Source organism: Xyrauchen texanus, chromosome 21 (genome assembly GCF_025860055.1).
Source record: "Xyrauchen texanus isolate HMW12.3.18 chromosome 21, RBS_HiC_50CHRs, whole genome shotgun sequence".
Classification (NCBI taxonomy): Eukaryota; Metazoa; Chordata; class Actinopteri; order Cypriniformes; family Catostomidae; genus Xyrauchen; species Xyrauchen texanus.
The window spans coordinates 802,928-807,927 of NC_068296.1; the positions used below are offsets into that span (position 1 = coordinate 802,928).

Below are 5,000 nucleotides of genomic sequence, written 5' to 3' on the forward strand. Positions count from 1 at the left end.
GGGTTAGGTTTAGGGGTTGTGTTAGGTTTAGAGGATAGAATCTATAGTTTATACAGTATAAAAGTCATTATGTCTATGGAAAGTCCTCATAATGATAGGTAGACCAACGTGTGTGTGTGTGTGTGTGTGTGTGTGTGTGTGTGTGTGTGTGTGAGTGTGTGTGTGTGTGTGTGTGTGTGTGTGTGTGTGTGTGTGTGTGTGTGTGTGTGTGTGTGTGTGTGTGTGTGTGTGTGTGTGTGTGTGTGTGTGTGTGTGTGTGTGTGTGTGTGTGTGTGTGTGTGTGTGTGTGTGTGTGTGTGTGTGTGTGTGTGTGTGTGTGTGTTCATGCGTGCTTCCAATGATAATGACATGAGTTCCTCAGAGATACCTGTGTTCTGGGTGTATAATTAAAACATGTGGTTCACCTGCTGTAGCACATCATCTCATGCCATTAATCACTTTCATAATTGCTGAATTCAGTAATCAGAGCAACGACAGCCAAACTAACTCAGTTGGGCAAAATCTGATTTTAACAATTGGCTCCCTTATGAATGAAACTGTTCACACCCCAATTCAATTGGAATGGCAGGAAAAGGAATTTACTCAGTGAAGTTCAACACAACAGGGGAGTTTTATTAGTTTTACACTGCCTTTCAGAGAAATATTTAGTTTTTGTCTTGATTTTGAGGACTTTGGGGTAAATTAGAGCATTCGTGGATCATTATTATTATTATTATATATTATTATTATTATTATTATTGGGGTGATTCTTAAATCCTGTCAAAAAAAAATATTTTTTGCATTGTGACAATAGTTTTGTTTTACTATTCCCATTGTTTTTAATGATGTTTCTCACTGACAATCTGTTTTGCATTGCAGTAATGCAAATTTAATATATATAATATTTATATAAAAAAAGCCACCGTGATACAATGTCATGTAACTATATAAGCAGTTTTATCACACCAAAAGCATGTTAACAACACGCATAATATGTACATCCTGTGCAGAGACGGATTATGATTGCAAAGGCCTGGGGACCAATTATCTCCAAGGGCCTCCCTCAACCCAAAAGTGGTTGAGCCGGGGGTCAGCGTTCATTCCCAAAAGGCTTTTCAATTGGGGATCACCAAACTAGATCGCTCTGCCTTAAATCCCAGGGCACCCCGGTTGGTAGTCAAGTTCCCTGGGCACTGGCCCCATTGGCTGGTCGGTAATCCATCCCTGATCTTGTGACTAATCAGTGAGTATAATGTTTTTGGATTGGCCCCCATTCACTTCCATTGTAAGTATCTCTCTGTAACAGTGATTTTAAAATAAATGTGGGGCAAATTTAAAATAGCTTTTGTGTTAATCAACATTGTCACAAATGAGCTTGTATTGAACCTGGAATATTCAGATTAGAATTTAGCATCCTATTTGACCACCTCAATTCAACTTCATGAATTTAATTCCTAGTTCAGTTCTGAATGTTGTACATCCCTGGTCTCACCTGTTATTTGGTTATAATGGTGACTTATAGTGCCCTTATTACAGGGACAATCCCCCCGGAGCAACCTGGAGTTAAGTGTCTTACTCAAGGACACAATGGTGGTGACTGTGGGGATCAAACCAGCAACCTTCTGAGTACCAATGTATTATACAGAGCACTTATTACAGGGACAATCCCCCCTGGAGCAACCTGGAGTTAAGTGTCTTACTCAAGGACACAATGGTGGTGACTGTGGGGATCAAACCAGCAACCTTCTGAGTACCAATGTATTATACAGAGCACTTATTACAGGGACAATCCCCCCAGAGCAACCTGGAGTTAAGTGTCTTACTCAAGGACACAATGGTGGTGACTGTGGGGATCAAACCAGCAACCTTCTGAGTACCAATGTATTATACAGAGCACTTATTACAGGGATAATCCCCCCGGAGCAACCTGGAGTTAAGTGTCTTACTCAAGGACACAATGGTGGTGACTGTGGGGATCAAACCAGCAACCTTCTGAGTACCAATGTATTATACAGAGCACTTATTACAGGGACAATCCCCCCGGAGCAACCTGGAGTTAAGTGCCTTACTCAAGGACACAATGGTGGTGACTGTGTGAAGCGAACCAGCAACCTTCTGCTTATTAGTTCAGTGCTTTAGCCCACTCTGCCACCACATTCTGTCCACTGTTCAAGATCAGAGAACTGGCAGGTAAATGTAGGGAAGTGAACAGAGCGTCCAAGTGTGCGACAGTCCCAAGAACTCATTCCGAGAGCCTCCTCTATTTCTCTCAGTAGGAATCCTGCTGAGTTTTCACCCAGAAATGCTTTTTTAAACATGGGTTGTCAAGTAGGTCAGCTCAGCAAACATGACGCGCTGGGGGAATTGCTATTAGCATAACTAGCAGTGTCTCAGGCCAGTCTGAGATGGCACATGCTGTGCCCATCTGTATCGCACATCGATTTACTCTTGAGATGCTTCTTGAGCTTTTGGAGTAGCAGCAGATGTCTTGCACCCTCCAAATAATGATTTACAGCTTACTAAGTGCCGTTTTATTTCTCTTTGCCGTGACAGCCAGACAAAGAGAGATGTGCTCGGGGAAGAGAGGACTACATAATTGGGATGTCATTTCTGAGAGATAACCGAATTAAGCTCAAAAAGACTGTGGGGCACTACAGCTTCAGCTGAGAGCAGGTAGACCTGACTGTGTCTGGCTCTCAGTGATATTACAGTCGCTCTATAATAATATACTGTGCTTGTCCTGTGGAGTGCAACAGTGAGAATCCCATTACAAACACATGTTGGTGTATGCTTCTGTTCAAGCCATCATTCTGCAACAATTTAAAAAAAATAAAGTGCACCTATTATGGTTTTTAAATGTGTCTGGGTTTGTTTTAAATGTCTCATAAAATAGATTTACATGCATCAAAAAACACTTTAATTTACTCATAATTTAAATTGCAGCATTACCATTTTTCCCCAGTGTCAAAAAACCACTCGCTCAATGATCCGCTCTAAAGCATTCATTCTAAACTCCTCCTTTCAGAGAGCATACTCTGCTCTGATTGGTCGCTCTAAAGCATTCATTCTAAACTCCTCCTTTCAGAGAGCATACTCTGCTCTGATTGGTCCGTTCTAAAGCGTTCATTCTAAACTCCTCCTTTCAGAGAGCCTACTCTGCTCTGATTGGTCCGTTCTAAAGCGTTCATTCTAAACTCCTCCTTTCAGAGAGCATACTCTGCTCTGATTGGTCCATTCTAAAGCATTCATTCTAAACTCCTCCTTTCAGAGAGCATACTCTGCTCTGATTGGTCCGTTCTAAAGCATTCATTCTAAACTCCTCGCGTGCGTGCGTGCGTGCGTTCGTGCGAGCGAGCGAGCGTGTGAGTCTGTGTGTGTGTGTGTGTGTGTGGGGAGCGGTAGTGTAGCGGTTAGCGTGCTGCGCTATGAACCTGGCGACCCGAGTTCGATTCTCGCTCATGGTCAACACCAGTGATGATTATCTGAACCGGTCCCGGGCCTCCCCTAGGTCGGCTCAGCCTAAAATGAGTACCTGGTGCGGTGTGTAAAACATCACCACTGGGGAGACAAAGGCGGTCGGGCGTGGTGCTGACCACCCACCCCCTCGTGTACCGTTCCGGCCTTCATAGGTGCTCGATAACAGCACTTAACAGCACTTGCCCCTACAGTCTGTTAAGGCTAAATGGGCGATCTTTGTGTGTGTGTTGCACTGAGGATTTTTTAGAGTCTCACCCTGTAATATCTATCTTTTTTCTGCATTGTGGCTGATTTATAGATTGCATTTTTATTAATCAGAAAAAAATTATTATTATTTTTTTTTTGGTCTTTCGCATTCATTTTCATTGGTCGGTGAATTTTGACCGTGAATACCAAAAGTGTCGCTTTTTTACTGACCACTTAGACTCATCGAATCGAGCCCTATTATTATTATTATTATTATTATTATTATTATTATTATTATATGTTCAGATGGCATATAGAGTCAAAAAGTCACCAAATGTTGTACTGCTCAGGAAACTCTCACACTACTTACATATTTCAATATATCTGAATATTTTGCAGATAGAATGCAATTAAAATATATTGTTTCTTAAATTATAATCAACAACTTTAAATCAATAGTTTCAAATTTTTCCATTATTTTCAATTGATGGCATCATGGCATTGTAGTTCATTTCCTCATTAAAGTCGTGTGTCTTTATGTTGTTATTTGTATGGTGAAAAGTTGGGAACCCTCCTCAATACCAGGTGTAAATGGGGCCTTGTGGTCATTTGTCCATGTGTCCAAGTGCTCTACAAATAACTCAAACATCAAAGAATGACATGTTACCTTTAAAAATGGACGATTGAAAGTGTGACTGCAGATTTGTGGTAAATATGTGAAGTGATAGCCATATCATCTGAAGCTGAGGCATGAGAAAATAATGAGGCAAAGCTTGATGGACTCTGAGCGCAATATGACATTTATAATCATACCGCTGGTGGTTTGACCTTTGACACGTGTGACAGCCTATTTGTGGTGCTGACCAGCACAGTTCCTGCACATAGCAGGTTATGACTGTGATATTAATAGCAGAGGAGCCCATGGATATTTCCTGTGTGGTTTCTAATGATCTGAGGTCCAATATCATAAATCCAAAGTGACTTACAGTGCACTTATTACAGGGACAATCCCCCCGGAGCAACCTGGAGTTAAGTGTCTTACTCAAGGACACAATGGTGGTGACTGTGGGGATCAAACCAGCAACCTTCTGAGTACCAATGTATTATACAGAGCACTTATTACAGGGACAATCCCCCCGGAGCAACCTGGAGTTAAGTGTCTTACTCAAGAACACAATGGTGGTGACTGTGGGGATCGAACCAGCAACCTCCTGATTACCAATGTATTATACAGAGCACTTATTACAGGGACAATCCCCCCGGAGCAACCTGGAGTTAAGTGTCTTACTCAAGGACACAATGGTGGTGACTGTGGGGATCTAACCAGCAACCTCCTGATTACCAATGTATTATACAGA

The 5,000-nt window shown here is 41.8% G+C and overlaps 1 protein-coding gene and 1 long non-coding RNA gene across 4 annotated transcripts in view; one reads left to right on the top strand and one right to left on the bottom strand.

The window, feature by feature from the left end:
- Window positions 1–5,000, top strand: part of LOC127661955 (tetraspanin-9-like) — a 320,984-nt gene that overhangs the window by 188,895 nt on the left and 127,089 nt on the right. The window lies entirely within an intron of this gene.
- LOC127661964 (uncharacterized) overlaps window positions 974–5,000 on the bottom strand; it is a 137,452-nt gene continuing 133,425 nt past the window's right edge. The window contains exon 3 of one of the 2 annotated variants that reach the window (XR_007972818.1): window positions 974–1,845. This is a non-coding gene — a long non-coding RNA (uncharacterized LOC127661964). Of the gene's footprint in view, window positions 1,846–4,855 lie in introns of those variants that run through there. The other variant, XR_007972817.1, reaches the window with a different exon arrangement.